We start from the raw sequence: 19,244 nt of genomic DNA, 5'->3' as shown, positions 1-19,244 counted from the left end.
AAAAGGGGACATTGATGCTGCAGTAGTTGGGATGAAACATGCTTCTTTCAAACAGACTCCAAGTCCCTATTTTTGAAGACCTGAAATCTCCAGCAGCTTTAAGATGCAGCAGAAATCTACTATCATTTACAGAGAAGCTTCATAAAGCTGACATTTCCAATAGGTAGGGGTTCCCCTTTAAACTGAAGTAACTCATAAAGGTCACCGGTGGATTGCTACAATATGTTAAGTGCAATCTCTGCTTGAAGAGTTAAGAATCAAGACTCCGGATGAGACGTTAGATAAAGGAGATGATCTGACATAGCATTTGGATGATCTACACAGTTGGTTATAGAAGGCTGAAAGAAAGGCGCAACCCAGAAAAATGGGAAAAAAGCCCTACATCCTTCTCTTTTGAGCCATACATTTAAACTACCTGAATAAGCTAACAAGGAGAAAGTTACTGGGGGGAGCCCATATCATTCAAGGGTACATCTGAATGTCATACTCCCCATTGAAAATATTGAAGGGCTAATTAGATTTCCTAAGACTACATGCTATTTTGTGAACTATACTTTTGTTTCTTTAACATAAATTATTATTGCAAGTGAAAAGTCTAGACTACATTTGTTCCCTGTTCATGTTCACTTACATCAGAGGTACCCAAGTGTGGGTCACCATGCCTTAGGGCAGTGGTTCCCAGTGATTTTTTTCTTGGGTACCCCTTGGCAGCCCATTTCCATAAATTGTACCCCTCATATCAGCAAAATGTTTGTAATTAATATAGCTCTTATTTCAAATGTTTGTTTTCATCTACTGATTCATATCTGATAATACCCAAATTGATGACCAGAAACTAGCAGTTGCTGGGATTTTCACAGCCAGCTGGTTGCCTTCCTTCTTGCCTTATCAGCCCCACAAGGTATTCCAGTACAGATTTGCCTTTTCCTGCTATTCGGTTCTTTTTCAAGTACCCCTAGAGATCCTGGCAAGTACCCCTAGGGCACACATACCCCAGGTTGGGAACCACTGCCTTAGGGCTTTGCGGCACACTTGCAGGGGCACTGTGGGATGTCCCCAGTTGGGTCTTCCTACCTGTTCTCCTGGGTGTTGCCATCTTGGATCTCACAAAATCTCAAGAGATTTTGGCACTGCCATCTTGTGAGATTTTGTGAGATCCAATATGGGGGATTTACACTGCTATTCAGTGTAATCCCCTCTGCCTCTGCTTCCAGGCTTGAATATGGAGACAGCAGCCCTGGGGTTGGCAACTTGAAAACGAAATCTGAAGCAAATCGCAAGGAGGTTGAGCTGGGGACTTGAGCTGGTGGACCAGGAAGAAGCAGCTGTGAGGGCATTATGACCCAGGTAAGTTTGGGAACCACTGACTTACATTGATGGAGCTAATAATCTGACAAGGGTAGAAGCTTTATATGGGAAATTTGAGCCCTGTCCAGTTGGTTTGACCCTCTGGATCAAGTAACTTTGAGTCCAGTTGGTGAGTGGTCCACACCTGGGTTTGACTGAAAACTTTAGCTCTGTCCTTGTTTGATCCATTGGGTCAAGGTGAATTCAGTTGGAGAATGGTTATGGCTACAACTTGTCTTCCTGTTTGACTATACTGATGTTGTTTCATATTTTTGTGTTCTGTATTTTTAAAAGAAAGAACGAGAATGATTGCAGTTAGGAATCATTGTAGCTGGAACACTGGCAGGGGGTGTGGTCTGGAGGTTGAATCTAGTTGAAACTTTGCCTAAAAAACTAAACAGGGTCTGCTTGGGTCCTGCCTTGGATAGGTGACCAGAAGCTGCTAGCAAGAGCAGAGGAACGTGGAGAAGTGCGCATTGTGTAGGAGTCAGCTAGGAAAAATGAATAACATCTTGAGAACCAGCCTGGGGCATGATTTGTAGCTGCCTGTGGAAGCTTGGAAAGTGCAAGAGCCGTGCAGCCAGGATGATGATTGCACCAGGAAAGGAAACATCTGGAGAAATGGAAGATCCTATGAGTTTCACTTGTAAAAACCCATTTGAAAAAAGGGAGTATCACCAGCCTGTCTATGTAAACCGCCTTGAGTCTATGAGAAAGGTGGTTTATAAATACTGTAACAAACAAACAAATTAATATACCAGAACGTTGTTTAATATAGTATTGTGTTCTTTTTGGTATTTCTCTGATATGGATTCATTGGAAGGAATCATAAGAAACTGCCTGTAACTGAATTGGACCATCAGGATCAGGCATCAGGAGCCTCTCAGAGGTGATCCCAGACATACAGATCCTGAAGCTTGTGATCTCTGGAGAGCACATCAAGGCCTAATCACTCAAGACAAGGTTTCTGCAGCACTTCTTTGATTCAGCTCATTATTTTTGAGAGCGGAGACAAATTTACTGTTGTTGAAAACAAGAGCTTTATTGAGGCATCAAAGGTAAATCGATGGGATAGAGAAAATGGATCAAAACATTATAAGCCGAGGAACCTAAAATCAATATTTTCATGCGGAAAATAAACATCTGGGACTGCTCTGTTGAAACTGGATGGAAAAATACAGTGGTCTCTATGGCCGTCGAGGCCTTGAAATAAAGTTGACTGGTAGCAAAGTTATATTAACTTGCAGAAGAGCTGCACAAAGCAATTCCACCTTCTGAAATGCAGAGGAGCTTAGAGGAAAGCCTCCAAAATAGCCTTTCTTGTTTATACATATTTATATCTGGATATCTGAGCCACTCTGCAGGATCAACAGTCCACAGGCCCCCAAAGAGTGAGGCTGGTTCACCACAGACTTAATGATCTCTGGAAGGCTGCAATGTCCATTGAAAATGTGTATGTGTAGATGCTGCCCCTCTACTGATGAAACTGGGTGTAGTGGCCTCCTTTGCAAGAGGAGAGGCAGATACCTGACTGGTACCTAGATTTGCTGGGGGTGGGGCTTACCAGAGTGCTGTCTCTGTGTGGGAAGCCTTGTTCCCAGCCTTCTGAGTTTGGGGATGCTCAAGTCCCCAGCTCAGCCTCCTTGCGGTTTGCTTCACATTTTGTTTTCAAGTTGCCAACCCCAGGGCTGCTGTCTCCATATTCGAGCCTGGAAGCAGAGGCAGAGGCAGAGGGGATTACACTGTGTAAAAAAATTAAATAATATTGTGCTTATATGAATATTTTGATGTTTATTAATTTTGGTGCAAGGATTTCAAAAATGCAGCTCTTTTTGGCATAACATTTGGTTTGGCATATTTTTTGGTTTAGCCACAGTTTATATTATACAGTTATATAATATGTCATATATTACAATGCATTAAGCAATAGGATAGATCGGGTCTTGCCAAACCACGGCCCATGGGCCAGATCCAACGTTCAGAAAAAGACTTCCCCATTGGGTGCGGTGCTTGCCGTTCTGCTGCACAGTGTCTTACCTATCTAGCTGATCTCCACCAGGTTCTGTGCCTTGATTTCGAGGTGGCTGGGGGGGGAGTGACTGCCCAGATTGGCTTCCTGCAGAGATTGGCTGGAAAGATAAGACACTGTGTAGCGGAACAATAAGCACCACATACAACAGGGAAGCCTTTTTCATCACGCAGCGGAACCACAGTTCGGAGACCACTGGGATCCATAACAACACACAATCTAAGATAACTAACACAATTTTGATGATACAAATTTAAAAAACCCAAAATTATCATTGGAATCAGTACCACTGAATTTGTAAAAGAAACATCAAAAATTCAACATACAGCGTGTTTGTGTTACTTGGTGTTATCTTGGCTTTTCTAAGCCTACCTAGTTAGTTTGCAACTCACAGGAGATTTGAACTCGTGGCTTCCTGCTCACATTCTCAGTCATTATGCTGCATCATCTCCCTGCCCTTGCTGGTGTTGTGTTTCAAGTGGTGTACTTGAGTAACCTCCAAGTAGGTTCTATAGCCCGTTCTCCATCTTTGATGATTCTGCCTGCTACTTGGTAAGTCACCACCCCTGAACCTCCTGTTCTTCTTACCCGAACTATTCCAAACACTGAATAGTGGTGTCTCTCTTTTCCCCCCATGCAGCTTCTTGGCATTGCCTCAGCTCTAGCTTTCCTCTGTCACGAACGCTGTTAACATAGCAAGGAGACCAATTGTGCTGGGAATCCATGGCTATGCTTTTGGCTCAGTAAAAGAAAAGAGAGATCAGTTGTAGCTATTTCCTTTTGATTTCTAAAGGGATTGCCACGGAACTCATCTTTTGAAGGAAAAAAAAAAACTGGATTCAACCTCACTGCCCCTTTGTATGAGCCAGTTTCTTTTCTTTTTTTAAACCCAAAGGAAGATGTCTTTTGCAATAAAAGGAGGAACATTAACTCAGAAAGCGTTGTAGGTGGCCATGCTCGGACCAATATGCCTGCACAAAGCGTGCTCTTAGAAATGCTTGCCAGGTATAAAAATGGCTTGCAATCTTCAAGGAAGAAAGGAAATAATGTACAATTGTTCTACGGAGGCCTCATTCAGGCTTGCTTGTTTTGAGCCCAGCAGAACAAAATATTTGTGCTTTTGCGCAGTGTCTCGATGCAGTGGGGCCCACAAACGGGAGACAACAAAGCTCTTTTCTCCGTTGACGTGTGCGCTGAATAAACTTGTGGAAGGGGGAGAGGGATCAGGCCTGCCAGCCTGACCTCTGCACGTGAGCAGAAGGAGCGAATAAAGTTCAACATCGGAAAGCTTTTTTATGAAATCAGGAACTCTGATCATGTGAAAGAGCCTATGGAGGTGGGACCCCATCACGCCTTCTGCTGAGTGCATGGAGGTTGGGCTTGTAGGCAAAGGTCCACAGTGGCGCCCCCCCGTGGGATGTCACCATGCCCCATGCACAAATCTGCCCCCCAACTTACCTGGAGTGCACAGTGCCTCACACTGCACCAGGATGTGTCAGGGAAGCCTCCTGAAAGTTCTCAGACACTTTAAACTGTGCTTCTGGCAAACCAGAAGCACAGTTTCCGACCCTCAGAGAGGATTCTGTGGAGTCCTAAAAGTGTGTGAGGCTCCATGCCTGGGGCATTTGCCCCATCGCATGCATGGGAGGTCCTCCACTGGTTTCAGTCCCCAAACTAGGCTAGCAGCTGGATTGAAATCAGTCTGGAGGATTTGTTCCACCTGTCCTTGCCCTAAAGGAAACCCTGTAGCAGGCCTGTGTTGAGCCCTGCCCAGGAACTGTAAATAACCCAGTTAGTAATTATGTTACTTACCAAGGCCCATGTGGAGCCAGAATGGCATAGTCAAGGTCCAGCAGACAACATAAGAGCCGCTGCCTTGCTCTCTATTACATAGCAGCACCACTACTTCTGGTGGCCAGAGACTGTTACTACAGCTGCTAGTTCAGTCGCTGACACAAAGAGGGCAACATGGTGCTATAAGATCCTACAAGTTCCCTGCATGCAGGTCTCTTATTGCATGAGGAGTGCACTAAACACTGATATTTCACCCTTCTCCACACCACCAGAGGTGATTTTCCCTTACCAATGAAATTCCCCCTTCCCCTCCCAAGTTTGATCATGCCCTTCCTTCCACTGCCCTTCTGCAATCCTCTTCCCTTCCCTTCCCTTCCCTGGCAGTGATGGTCCCACTACCACCATTGCCCCACCTCCTAATAAGCCTGCTCAACCTTTTCAGAAGGCAAAAACCAGGCAAGGATGTACAGAGGAGCAGAGTGGTAGTAGGCTAGAATGTCTCCTGCCATGACTCAAGTCCTCCACACTTCCTTTCATGACATCTGCTTTTTGAAAAAGATGAGCAGGATGGAAAGCAGTGGAAGATGCCACTGGGTAAGGGAGGGGGGGGAATGGACAGCCATGGAAGGGCAAGCAGGAGTAGAGACAGACATGCAACAGTACCAGCTGAGGCAGTTACATCACTGCACCTCATTAATAGGGTTACCAGATACAAAGTGGGACAGAGTGCCTATACCTTTAACTATTGTATAGAAAAGGGGATTTTGGTAGGTGCAGGGTTTAAAAAGCTGCACCTGCCAAAATTCCTTCTTCTATGGTCAAAAGCATAGGCACTCTGTCCCACTTTGTATCTGGTAACCCCACTTATTAGCAGGACAGCCATGCTGGTATTTTGCCTTTGAAAGATTGAGAGCTTTAGCTCTTTTCTCACCCTCAGAAATCTGTTGGCTGTACATGTGCAGGTCAGGACCAGCTCTACAATGTGTAAATCATGTTGGCAACCTTCAGTCTCGAAAGACTCTGGTATCGCGCTCTGAAAGGTGGTTCTGGCACAGCGTCTAGTGTGGCTGAAAAGGCCGATTCGGGAGTGACAATTCCTTCCACACCGGGAGCAGGTGCAGCCTGTTCCTGGTCTGTCTCCCTGGCTGTGGGCCTTCCTTCTTTGCCTCAGACTGTTGGCCAAGTGTCTCTTCAAACTGGGAAAGGCCATGCTGCACAGCCTGCCTCCAAGCGGGCTGCTCAGAGGCCAGGGTTTCCCACCTGTTGAGGTCCACTCCTAAGGCCTTCAGATCCCTCTTGCAGATGTCCTTCTATCGCAGCTGTGGTCTACATAGCCCCTCTCATTTGCCTATGGCAGTGGTTCTCACGCATTTAGCACTGGGACCCACTTTTTAGAATGAGAATCTGTCAGGACCCACCGGAAGTGATGTCATGACTGGAAGTGACATCATCAAGCAGGAAAATTTTTAACCATCCTAGGCTGCAATCCCACCCACACTTACCCAGGAGTAAGTCCATTTACTTTCATTGTTCAAAGAATATACATAGTAGCTAGTTAAAAGTACAGGTCTGTAACATTTCCCCAAATGCAGTCACGTACCATGGTAGCATCAAGTCTAATATATTAAAAATAAAATATTGAAATGAATGGGGGACCCACCTGAAATGGGCTGGTGACCCACCTAGTGGGTCCTGACCCACAGTTTGAGAAACACTGGCCTATGGAATCATTCAGGGCAGTGACAGCAATGTTCAGGAGCACCTGAGCAGGGCTATCACTCCGATGATAGCAAATGGGAGGAGCCACTTACGTGGCGTGTTGCAGTGTCTGCAGTACTTACCGCGTCACCCCCCTCTGGCTACGCTACTGAGTGGATTAAAATCTCCCTGGATCTTACAACCCAGTCCCCATTCCTATGGTACTCTTAATAATGGCACGCCCATTAGATGGGAGGCAGTCTTGAAGCAACTGCCTGACCCTGAGAAGGAACCAGCAACAGCGATCTGTGCCCCAAAACTCACAGCCTTGTCCTTTCTGCATCTTGACAGCATTGCTGTTTTAGCCAGGGAAATTAGGAAGCTGGTCTCAGCTTGATTATCTTCCTCCTTGCAAGCCAAAAGTCATTGAGGCAGGATGCTGCCGTGGGAGCGAGTGGCTCATAACAGCTCTTTCCTTGCCTGAAGACATTGCAAGTAGGGGGCCAAAACAAAATCCTGCACCACGGCTGCCTACCTCTGCTGTGGAGGGCTGGCAGTCACTATTGCTGCTGTGAGGCTGTTGCGAGCTGGAGAGACGTTCACGCAGCTAGCTGCTGTCCGGTTGCTCGGCTTGCGTATCTCTCAAGGTTAGAGCACACACACTCCCGGCGACAAAGATGACACAAGGCAGAAGTCCTCCACCAAACGCCTCTTTACTATGTACAATATTTACAACAGCAACAGTCCAAACTGTACACGATTCACGGTTCACTCTGACGTAGCCTTCGGCACAAAATCCACTCTGCATCTCCCACAACCCAGCTTGCTCCTGCTGGAATTTATATGAGTGACAGCCAAACAGGGTGCAGTAAAAACTGCCAAGTCACTCTGACATTGCATGTGCTGCCACACACACACACACACACACACACACACACACACACACACACAGAGGTAACAGTCACCTGGTATGTGTCACCAGATATTGCATCATCCTTAGCTCCCAGGATGCTGTGCTGGCTTAGTCAGGCCAAGGCTTCAGGGCCTGCTCCTATCCAGGCTGCAAATTATCAGCAGCCCCGGGGATGATCCCTTAACAGAGGCTTTGTTCCGTGTGTGGCCTTGTTCAGAGGCAAACGTGATTTCAAGTCTCTAGAAAGGGCAGTTATTGCAGGCAGGGGACATTAAATCTGATCAGAATCCCTATGGTTTATTTAAGAAAAATTTACCACCTTTGGTCAACCCCAAATTACCCAAGTTCAACAAAAAAACAAACAAAAGCTCCATTAGGTCATTTAAAACAGTTGGATATTTTACCAATTTTTTTTGTTTTTGTCTTAAATATGAGCCACAATCATTGAAGGTGCCAAATTTCAAAATCTGGCATAAGACACGCCTGCTGGCTCCCTGGTGTGCACATTTACGGACGTACAGTATTTGCATCTAATGAACAATCTGCGTGTAAAACAAGAAGAAATCCAAGCCAATTGCTGTGGGGAGGAAAAGATAATGTAAAGTTGCAATTACTTTTTAATTACACAGGCCTACAAAATTGAGGGGCAGAAAAGTTTTTCCCAAACTTTGTGGTGGTTTGATATGAATTTGGGGTGCCGATTCCAAAAATGGCATCCGTTTTGCCCTATCACGTCTAGTTTTGGAGATATAGTATAGTAAGCCATAGTATAGGCTTCCTCATGAGGAAGCTGCTTAAACCATTCACTAAAGAGGCTATGCCGTGTCTCCAAAACTACATGTGATAGGGCAAAACGGATGACATTTTTGGAATTGGCACCCCAAATATACCCAGGAATTGGTGTAACGTTTAAGGAAGCAAAATGTGTGTTGCTTCAGCAAAATGTGTGTTGCTTCAGTCTTGCAGCATATGTTCTAGGTATCGAATGATAGCATGCTGCATTATCTCAAGAGCTGAAGGCTATCTTGTTGCGACTTTGTTCAGTTTTAAATAATGTTCTGGACTCTTAATGGAGAGTAATTGAGTCACTTCAAGAGTAAGGTAAAAGATCTTTCCAAAGATATAGAAAGACAGTATCTCTTACACATCCAGATTGTACCCTAGGGGCTCTCAGCTAACTTTCTATCTGCAGGTATTCCAACATGCGGATCCCCAGACTTGCGTTCCACAATTCTGATGATGGTGTAGCCTGGCTCAGAGTTAGTGCCCAACACTGCATGGTGTAGCAAAGATTTCTGGAAGTTCATAAATATAAATGCATTCCTTATTTGAAAAAAAAAAAAAAATAGTGCTGTTTTTCTGGTCTTCCTGGATGGATAACAGACACTTGTCTGTCAGTGCTACAAGCATGAGGGGTCAGTGGCGGACCGCCCAGCTTCGTGCCCTGGGCAAAGGTCTGCGATGGTGACCCCTGGGGGCTGTTGCCACCCCCCCATGAAAATCCACCCCCCTACTCACTTGAGACTCATGGAACCTCGCGTGACCCAGGGCTGCATCAGGGAAGCCTCTCTGAGGTTTCCCGAAGCTATAAACTGTGCGTCTGGAAAACTGGAAGCACAGTTTCTGACCCTGTCAGGAGCTTCAGAGAGGCTTCCATAGGGTCCTAGAGGTTTCTGCCTGGGGCATTCATCCCATTGGACTTAATGGTAGGTCTGCAACTTTGAGGGGTAGTGGAAATAAGGGGTCAATGTAGTAAAAATCTGCCTGTCCTCGTATCCTGCCTTGCGATCGTGTGGACTGCCATTAAGCAGCTAGCGCCTGTTGCAAAATTTGGTCTGATGGTGTGTGACTTTGCATCTGAACCTTCTGACCCCCTTTGTCACTTCTCCCAGAGATCGCTGTTGAAGGTATGTCAGAGGGGGGGGGTATTGGGAGGGCAGAACAGGGTGGGAAGGGGGTGGGGATTGGGACATAAGAACATAAGAACAGCCCCACTGGATCAGGCCATAGGCCCATCTAGTCCAGCTTCCTGTATCTCACAGCGGCCCACCAAATGCCCCAGGGAGCACACCAGGTAACAAGAGACCTGCATCCTGGTGCCCTCCCTTGCATCTAGCCTTCTGACATAGCCCATTTCTAAAATCAGGAAATCACAGTCACATCATGGCTTGTAACCCGTAATGGATTTTTCCTCCAGAAACTTGTCCAATCCCCTTTTAAAGGCATCCAGGCCAGATGCCGTCACCACATCCTGTGGCAAGGAGTTCCACAGACCAACCACACGCTGAGTAAAGAAATATTTTCTCTTGTCTGTTCTAACTCTCCCAACACTCAATTTTAGTGGGTGGACCTGGGAGGGGTGGGATCAGTGGCAATGGCACCACTAGTATCCTAACTCCTGATCCTTGTTTACATCACTTTTCCCCTCCCCCCCAAATACTTTGCCATTAGGGAACACTATCTCCACTGGATCCTGAGCCTCGGGTCAGGCCTCACGGCCTGTGTAACTTCTGCGCTGGCTCAAGAACTGTCGTCGAACAGACTACCCCATTGTGGGGCTACTTCCCTTACGTGACGGAAGGGGATGAAAGCCCCCCTAGAAGCCACCACAGGCTGCCCGGTCGGCCCAGTAGCCCTTTTGGTGGCGCAGCAGCCTTGCGCGTCAGGCGGCTCAGGGTTGGGCTGCCCAACATCCCAGCACCTGCTAGTACGATGACAAACTACAGTAGCGTATTTTTTTTTTTTTAATTTCAACAGTAAAAATATCAGAAAGTTCCATCCAAATATAATAAACATTACTTATGGATAATTCGATATTTTAAGGCTAGTGAGAAACCACTATTAATATTTAACCTTCTAACTCTGTACCAAAATGGAAGAGCAAAAACATAATCCAATTTCATTGCCGTTATACCTTGGCTCAATAAAGACATATAAAGAAAATGCAATAAAAGTGTGCACGTAAATGTCTCTCGGTAATCCCTGTGGCCCCCTTCAATGATCACACTCAATTGTTCTCCTTGTGTAAGTAATCTCAGGTAAACAGAATTACAGCTTCATTTATTGCTGTCGCATAAGCATGTCCTCTGCCACGAGTGCCGTGTATCTCCTCTAAAAAGGAATCAAAAGAGTTGGGAGAGAACCGCTCCCTGCAGTATTTGTCGCTGACAATAACACAATCATAGTCCAATATGTACCACAGGCACTTTCTAAAATAAATCCCGTACCTTTTGGAGGATATAAGATCTAATTCAGAAGAGCAACAGGACTACAACCAGCAGTGGAATGTGCTTTGCTGTCTGATTCTGAACATTTTGAGGCATATGACAGCAAAGCCAGGAAGGGGGGGGGGCGGCCCATCCATGAGGCCAACTGAAGTGGTTGCCTAAGGCAGAAGACCCATTGCTGCCCACCTATTATTATTATTATTATTATTATTATTATTATTATTATTATTATTATTATTATTATTATTTAATTATTATTTTATTAATTTGCACCCCACCTTTTTGCCCAACGGGCACACAAGGCGGCTTACATCATTTTTTAAAAAAGTACAACATTAAAAACAATTAACAGCAATTTACATAATTAAAAAAATCTAAAAACAAACAAACCCCGTGGATTTTCATATAAAACCAAGAACGCCAGCCAGCCTGTCAACAATTAAAAGCTTTTTGAAATAAAAAGGTCTTCAGTCCACGCCGAAACGTTAGCAACGAGGGAGCAGGTCTCAGCTCTAAGGGGAGGGTATTCCACAGTTCGTGGGCCACCACCAAGAAGGCCCTCTTCCTGGCTGCCACCCCTCTCACATCTTTTAGTGGCGGCACAGTCAAAAGGGCCCCCCCCAGATGATCTAAGAGCACGGGCAGGATTGTAGGGAATCTATGTGCCTCCACTGCTTGTGCGTCTCCTTTTACTCCTTGAATTGGAAAAGGAAGCTTCCTGGGTGACCTTGGGGCAGTCACTATCTCTCAGCCTCACCAACCTCACAGGGTTGTTGTGAGGGCAAAAGGAGGGCAGGGACCATGTCAACCACCCTGAGCTCCTTGGAGAAAGGGCAGTGTAAAAACGTGAAAAGAAAGGTGTTAATTAACCAGGAGAACCCTCAACTCTCCAGCTGTGGTAGCTGCACGCCCAAATCTCTTCCCCATTCTTCTGCAGAGAAAAAAAGATCTCCTAAAGACTGAACTGCACTGATTTGCATGTTGTAGCTTCTTGATCTTCTAATGTTGTGGTTCTCAGACCTTCGAGCACTGGGACCCACTTTTTAGAATGATAATCTGTCGGAACCCACTGGAAGTGATGTCATTAACCTGGAAGTGAGGTCATGGCCAGAAGTGACATCATCGAGTAGGAAAATTTTAAACACCCCCATATGGCAAAATCAAATTAAATTAAGTAAGTTAAAGGTTTGCAATACGTTTAAACATTTATTTAAAATAAAGAACCCTCCGAAACCTCCCAAGCATTTGCTGACCTGTTTGAAAAAAATATCCCCGAACATCCCAAAGGCTTCAATCCTATCCACGCTTACCTGGGAGTAAGCCCCATTGACTATCATTGTGAAAACACATAGACGAACAGGCCTTGCTGAGGGAGAGTCAGCATGGCTTCTGTAAGGGTAAGTCTTGCCTCACGAACCTTATAGAATTCTTTGAAAAGGTCAACAGGCATGTGGATGCGGGAGAACCCGTGGACATTATATATCTGGACTTTCAGAAGGCGTTTGACACGGTCCCTCACCAAAGGCTACTGAAAAAACTCCACAGTCAGGGAATTAGAGGACAGGTCCTCTCGTGGATTGAGAACTGGTTGGAGGCCAGGAAGCAGAGAGTGGGTGTCAATGGGCAATTTTCACAATGGAGAGAGGTGAAAAGCGGTGTGCCCCAAGGATCTGTCCTGGGACCGGTGCTTTTCAACCTCTTCATAAATGATCTGGAGACAGGGTTGAGCAGTGAAGTGGCTAAGTTTGCAGACGACACCAAACTTTTCCGAGTGGTAAAGACCAGAAGTGATTGTGAGGAGCTCCAGAAGGATCTCTCCAGACTGGCAGAATGGGCAGCAAAATGGCAGATGCGCTTCAATGTCAGTAAGTGTAAAGTCATGCACATTGGGGCAAAAAATCAAAACTTTAGATATAGGCTGATGGGTTCTGAGCTGTCTGTGACAGATCAGGAGAGAGATCTTGGGGTGGTGGTGGACAGGTCGATGAAAGTGTCGACCCAATGTGCGGCGGCAGTGAAGAAGGCCAATTCTATGCTTGGGATCATTAGGAAGGGTATTGAGAACAAAATGGCTAGTATTATAATGCCGTTGTACAAATCGATGGTAAGGCCACACCTGGAGTATTGTGTCCAGTTCTGGTCGCCGCATCTCAAAAAAGACATAGTGGAAATGGAAAAGGTGCAAAAGAGAGCGACTAAGATGATTACGGGGCTGGGGCACCTTCCTTATGAGGAAAGGCTACGGCGTTTGGGCCTCTTCAGCCTAGAAAAAAGACGCTTGAGGGGGGACATGATTGAGACATACAAAATTATGCAGGGGATGGACAGAGTGGATAGGGAGATGCTCTTTACACTCTCACATAATACCAGAACCAGGGGACATCCACTAAAATTGAGTGTTGGGAGAGTTAGGACAGACAAAAGAAAATATTTCTTTACTCAGCGCGTGGTCGGTCTGTGGAACTCCTTGCCACAGGATGTGGTGCTGGTGTCTAGCCTAGACGCCTTTAAAAGGGGATTGGACGAGTTTCTGGAGGAAAAATCCATTATGGGGTACAAGCCATGATGAGTATGCGCAACCTCCTGATTTTAGAAATGGGTTATGTCAGAATGCCAGATGCAAGGGAGGGCACCAGGATGAGGTCTCTTGTTATCTGGTGTGCTCCCTGGGGCATTTGGTGGGCCGCTGTGAGATACAGGAAGCTGGACTAGATGGGCCTATGGCCTGATCCAGAGGGGCTGTTCTTATGTTCTTATGTTAAAAGCATCTACACAGAGGGCTGTTAAAAGTACAGGTCTGTAACGTTTTCCCAAATGCAGCCACAAACCATGGCCGCATCAAGTCTAATACATTAAAAATAGAATACACATTGAAATGAGTAGGGACCCACTTGAAATTGATTCATGACCCACAGTTTAAGAAACACTGTTCTAGTAAAAAATGAAGGGTTTTCCTAATGGTATAGGAGATACAGCACTCAAAGAAGCAGTATACAGCTTGTATAAAACCTTCCTTTCTCCCAAAATTCAGCCTTCACAGGCTGGGGCTTCCTTGCCCAGGTTGCTGTTGCTGTCTCTCTCACAGCTCTGGCTCCTTGTGGCAAATACAAGACAGGCTGGAGGGACAAATATGTGTCCAACCCTCTCCCCAGATGGTTCAGATGTTTCAACTAATCTCTCTCTCTCTCTCCCACCCACCCCCAATTTCTTTCAGTATCTGAAAAGGGGTCTCTGAGGCCAGAGCGCATGAATTCTATGGATGCTCGCAAGCCCAGTTCCAAGCCCCAACCAATGCCCCATCAAGCTCAGAGTTGACTGCTGACTTTCCAAAGTGCCGGACTTTTGCATGAAAAAGAATGGCTTTCAGTCCATGTCTGAAAAGAAGACATGCCTTCACCCAGAAAATGCCTTTTCGGTACAGAGAAAAACCCGTGGAGCTATAAAGCCAAATGAAGCAGGCATGACTGCCAAAACAGGCATGACTCCGACCAATGAAGTCTGACTGGCTGTGTTTTACGGCTCCAGCCCGGAAAACACCGCAGTAAAACCAGAACCGTTTTATTAGTGTGTACGCTTTGCAGGCTGTAAATAGGCTGTGATTTATTAGCTAATTTGGGATACAAGTGACCATAGCTAATTTAAGTAATAGGTATCAAAGGACTGTGTAGAATCCATGAACACATCAACGCTTTCTCGTTGTTATTATATCCACTCTGTAACCTAATTAGCAGTTCACTCTCTTGTTATCCGAACCAGTCAATGTTATTAGGAAATTAAAAGAAAAAGGCTTCTGGTGCTGTGCGCTGCCTGGATTTCCGTGATTTATGCCTCTCTCAATGCAAGAGGAAAGATTATGATTATTATTACTATTATCGTTATTAATAATGCAGCAAAGCACCTGTTCATGCAGAGCACGTTACAGACCTGCTATTTGTTTTCACAACCGTCTCATAAAATGGATCATTGGTGTTCCTGTTTTGCCACGGGAAATGAGATCACTCCCCCCTTGAAGGTTTTAGGGGTGCTGTTGGATTCTCAGATAGCCTCTGTGGTTTGCAGTGCAGGTTGGGGTGCCCAGCTACAACCCATCTGCTTGGTCTTTTTCTGCATGACAGCCATGCAGGTGCAGGCGTTCCCCAGTGGCGTCACTAGGGTTTGCGCCACCCAGCGTGGGAGGACAGTGCATCACTCCCATGACGGACCTCCTTCCATGCAGTGGGTGGGGCAACATCCTGAGCAGTAGTTGTGGTGATGCAGCATTGCCCAGCCCCCGCTCGTTCTTCGGCTATAAACTTTTTGATAGAATAGAGATATTTCAGTGTGGTTTGCATTCTGTTTTAATGATTTATGACATGATGGTATTATTTGAAAATACCAAGATTTTAACATTTTGGCCAGTAGTGGTCTCACCCCCACCATGTGCGTCACTCAGTGTGGCCTGCATCCTCCACAGCCCCCTAGCAATGCCATTGAATACCCCCACTGTATCCACAAATCCAGTATTCATGATTAACAGCTCAATCCTGAGCTGCCCGGAGCTCCCAGGTCCGGCGGCTCCGTGGAGGGCTGCTGCAGGATTCTGCACCTCCCGCGCTACCGTGGGAGGCTTCTCAGGAGGAGGAGACATTGGTCCCCTTCCCCTGAGTAAGCGAAGCAGCCCAGGAATGAGGCTATTTAGCGGTGACCAAAAGGTTGGCGCTAAAGTAAAGGCGCTTGTGTGGGGCGCAGAGCCTTGGATCCTGTGGGGATCAGCTCCGCAGATCCGCTTCTCTCCCTCCCCCGACACGCCTCCTGCCAGCCTCCCCCCTCCCTGGAATGCCTCCCCCACGCTACCGGTCACACCCCTGCCTCCCATTCCGCAGCCCCGCGGTCCGGGAGACCGCAGAGCTGCGGAACCCGGACGACCGCCGTGCGCTAGCCCAGCGCTGGCCAGCACTGGGCTAGCTCCGGTTGGGCGCCTGGTGGTGAGCCCCACAAACGTGCCTTATGGCCCGTTTGCGACTGAAGTCCGCGGCGCGGAGCCGTGCCGTGGACCTCAGGATTGGGCTCTAAGATGGGATTAGGCTGCCTGAAACTACAATGAACTGGTGTGCATGTGTATAAACACAAATATTTAAAAGCCTTCTGTTTTAGATAACAGTTGATGTGCTTTCAATGTTCCCTCATGTTCTAAAAAGCTTTGAAACTGCAATTAAATTGCACCCCTTCCACTTCATGTAAGCAGTGAAGAGTTTGTACAGCCTTATATATGACGCTGACCTACCAATTAGGTCTTGTGCACTCACACATTGCTCTGATTTCTCAGCTTGACACTGGGCTGGGGGAGGAATGTGTCCAGGTAAAAATTCAACAGATGCAGCTTCCCCAGTCACTTAGTAGAGATGCCTGCTAAAGTATCCCTACAATTCAACTGTATAATAAAAATCCACATACTCACTCTCTCACACATGGCAGTATTTTTAGGAACAAATCAAGCAGCTTTGTTTGAAGGACTATTCCTGTGAAGATGAAGACAGTGAGCCAATTAAGTCTAATTATTTCAATTACGCTAATACTCAAATGAAGATCACCCAGTCTGAATAAATCTTTGGGCAAATTGGTGCAGTGTCATGGGCATGTTCAGTGAAACAAGTTGCAAGGGGAAGAGATGGAGGTCAGGAGAGGATCCAGTGTTACAGTGGAGCAAAGGATTGGAGGTTATATACCAACTTTACAGCCCAATCCCATGTGTGCTTATTCAGAAGCAAGCCCAATTTTGTTCAATGGAGCTTAGTCCCAGGGACATGTGCATAGGATTGCACCATTAGTTAGTCACAACTACAGAAGTTAGTCATGACTAAGTCCCATTGATTTCGACTTTCAATTTCAAAGGTAGTCATGACTAACTCAGCTTAGGATACAGGTCTGTAAGTATAGCTCAGGCTTGCAGGGAAAGAGAATAACACCTTGTTATTGATGCCAATATATTGCTTTTTGACCAAGATGTTCACAAAATAGGTAGCATGGCAAATGAATGAATGAATGAATGAATGAATGAATGAATGAAACAATGGTCCCTTTTCCCCAAAGAGCTTACAATGTTAAAAAAAGGTAGGCACCTGCAAATAGTGGCATAGCAAGAGGGGGTGCAACAAACTCGGATTTGCAGGGAGCCTCACCGCAACACGTAAGCAACCTCTCCCCCTCCCTTCAGAGCCATTCTGGGCAGTGGGAACAAAATGGAGGCAAACAGCTGTGTTTTGCTCCCACCTCCCAGAATGGCTCTGCAGGGAAGGGCCACTTGCATGCCGCAACGTGGCTCCCTGCAAAACCTAGTGCTTTGCACCCCCTCTAGCTACTCCACTGCACTTCACACTTCACAACCTTTATTGGCATATAACAAATAAACAGGATAAACAAAACAAAATTATAACAATCACTAGAGAAAAACATAGTGAGGCAGGGAAGAGGGAAGTGGTCCAAAAATAGAAAAGGGAAAGAGAAAAAAAAGAGATTTGTAGGAAGGGGGGAATATTTTAATAATGTGAGACAAAAAACTAGCAACTGCCTTAGTAATATTTACTTGATTATCACTAAGCAGAACAAAAAGGGGATCAATAAATGGACCGACAGGATGGCATAAAAAAGGCTCCAAGTACAGCTTTCGAAGTGTACAGTGCGCTGGGCAATAGATCAAAATATGCTCTAGCGTATCCGGTTCAAGATGACACAAGGCACATAATTGGAGGTTCTGAGAAATATGGGAAAATCTGCCAAGGTGATACAGAGAAGGGAAAATATTGAAACGTGCAAGCATAAAAGCCCTTCGAAGGGAGGGGTATATACTCCACTGCCAGCAAATAGCCTGCAGGAATGAACAGGAACAATTGCTCTTTCCCTGCAAAATATCAGAGAAGCACAGTGACTTCAATATGGTTTGCATTACCCGGTGTGGGCGGCCAGTGCATCACTCTTCTGATAGACCTCCTCCCGTGCAGTGAGTGGGACAATGCCCTGCGCTTTGGGCATGTTGATGTACCATCATCCCCTGCTGGTTTTTTGGCTCTAACTTTTGATAGAATAGAGATATTTCAGTGTGATTTGGTTGATTGCATTCTGCCTGAAATTACACATTGATTGATATATAACATGATGGGATTATTCAAAAATACCAAGATTTTAAAATTTTTGGCCAGTGCCGGTATCACTTCCCCAGTGAGCATCACCTGGTACAACCCCTAGTGATGCCACTGTAGAAGCACCATTCAAAATATGAATCTTTACCCCTTTAGGAAGGGTCATGCTATGCATTGGAATCTAACTCTGAGCATGTTTACTTGCAATATGAACCTCGCTGAATCAATGGGACTTACAGTCAAGAGACCTTGCATAGGTCTGCAGCACTATTAGGCTGCCCACGAGCACATGTTGAGGAACAGCAGTCAATCTATCAGTCACATTTTGTGCATCTTACAAGCTTACACATAAGCTTCTAAGGCTACCTCCTTCTTCTCTCTTCTGCAGTAAGTTATTCACCTTCAGGGATTTTGATTGTCCTTATCCTATTAGCAGGTCTGGCATGCTCTGTGGCGTTTCCTAGCCCCTCTGGCAATTTAGATGTCTATCCAGAATTTTGCATAATATTCTTTGCTATTTTGAAGTTGGCCTGCTTTACATCAGCTCTAGGAAGAAATGCGAATCTTGCCAAGGAGTTATTATGAGACAAGTGTGGTTCACATCTGCGGGTGTAAAAACAAACAAACGAAGTGTGTGTGTGTGTGTGGGGGGGGGGGGAAGAGATGCTCTATTACTATACTCAAGTTTTCATCAGTGTACTTTTTGTGAAGGTTGAAACTGAGGTGTATCATTTCTGAAGTTGATTACGCTGCACCGTGTTACACAAAAATGGTTCCTGTTGCATTTTTGATGTTTCTTATACAATTCAGTGGCACCAGTTCCAGTGGCAATCTTGGGTCCAAATCCTAACCAACTTTCCTACACTGACACAGCTATGCCAATGGGGCATGGGCTGCATCCTGTGGTGGGGGGCAGTCACAGAGGCCTGCTCAAGATAAGGAAAGGTTTTTTCCCTTACCTTGGAGCTGCATTGTCCTTATTCTGGTACTGGAAAGTTGGTTAGGATTGCACCCTTAGTTTTTTTTTGGTCTCATTAAAACTTTTTGGGTTCCAATCCTATACTGCCCTGGTTCTGCCACTGCTGAAATGTCTACTGCTGTATCTCGTGGGGCTGGAGCAG

This window comes from Tiliqua scincoides, chromosome 9, assembly GCF_035046505.1.
Source record: "Tiliqua scincoides isolate rTilSci1 chromosome 9, rTilSci1.hap2, whole genome shotgun sequence".
NCBI classification, from domain to species: domain Eukaryota; kingdom Metazoa; phylum Chordata; class Lepidosauria; order Squamata; family Scincidae; genus Tiliqua; species Tiliqua scincoides.
The sequence above is the reverse complement of the archived record's forward strand: the minus strand, read 5'-3'. Positions refer to the sequence as shown.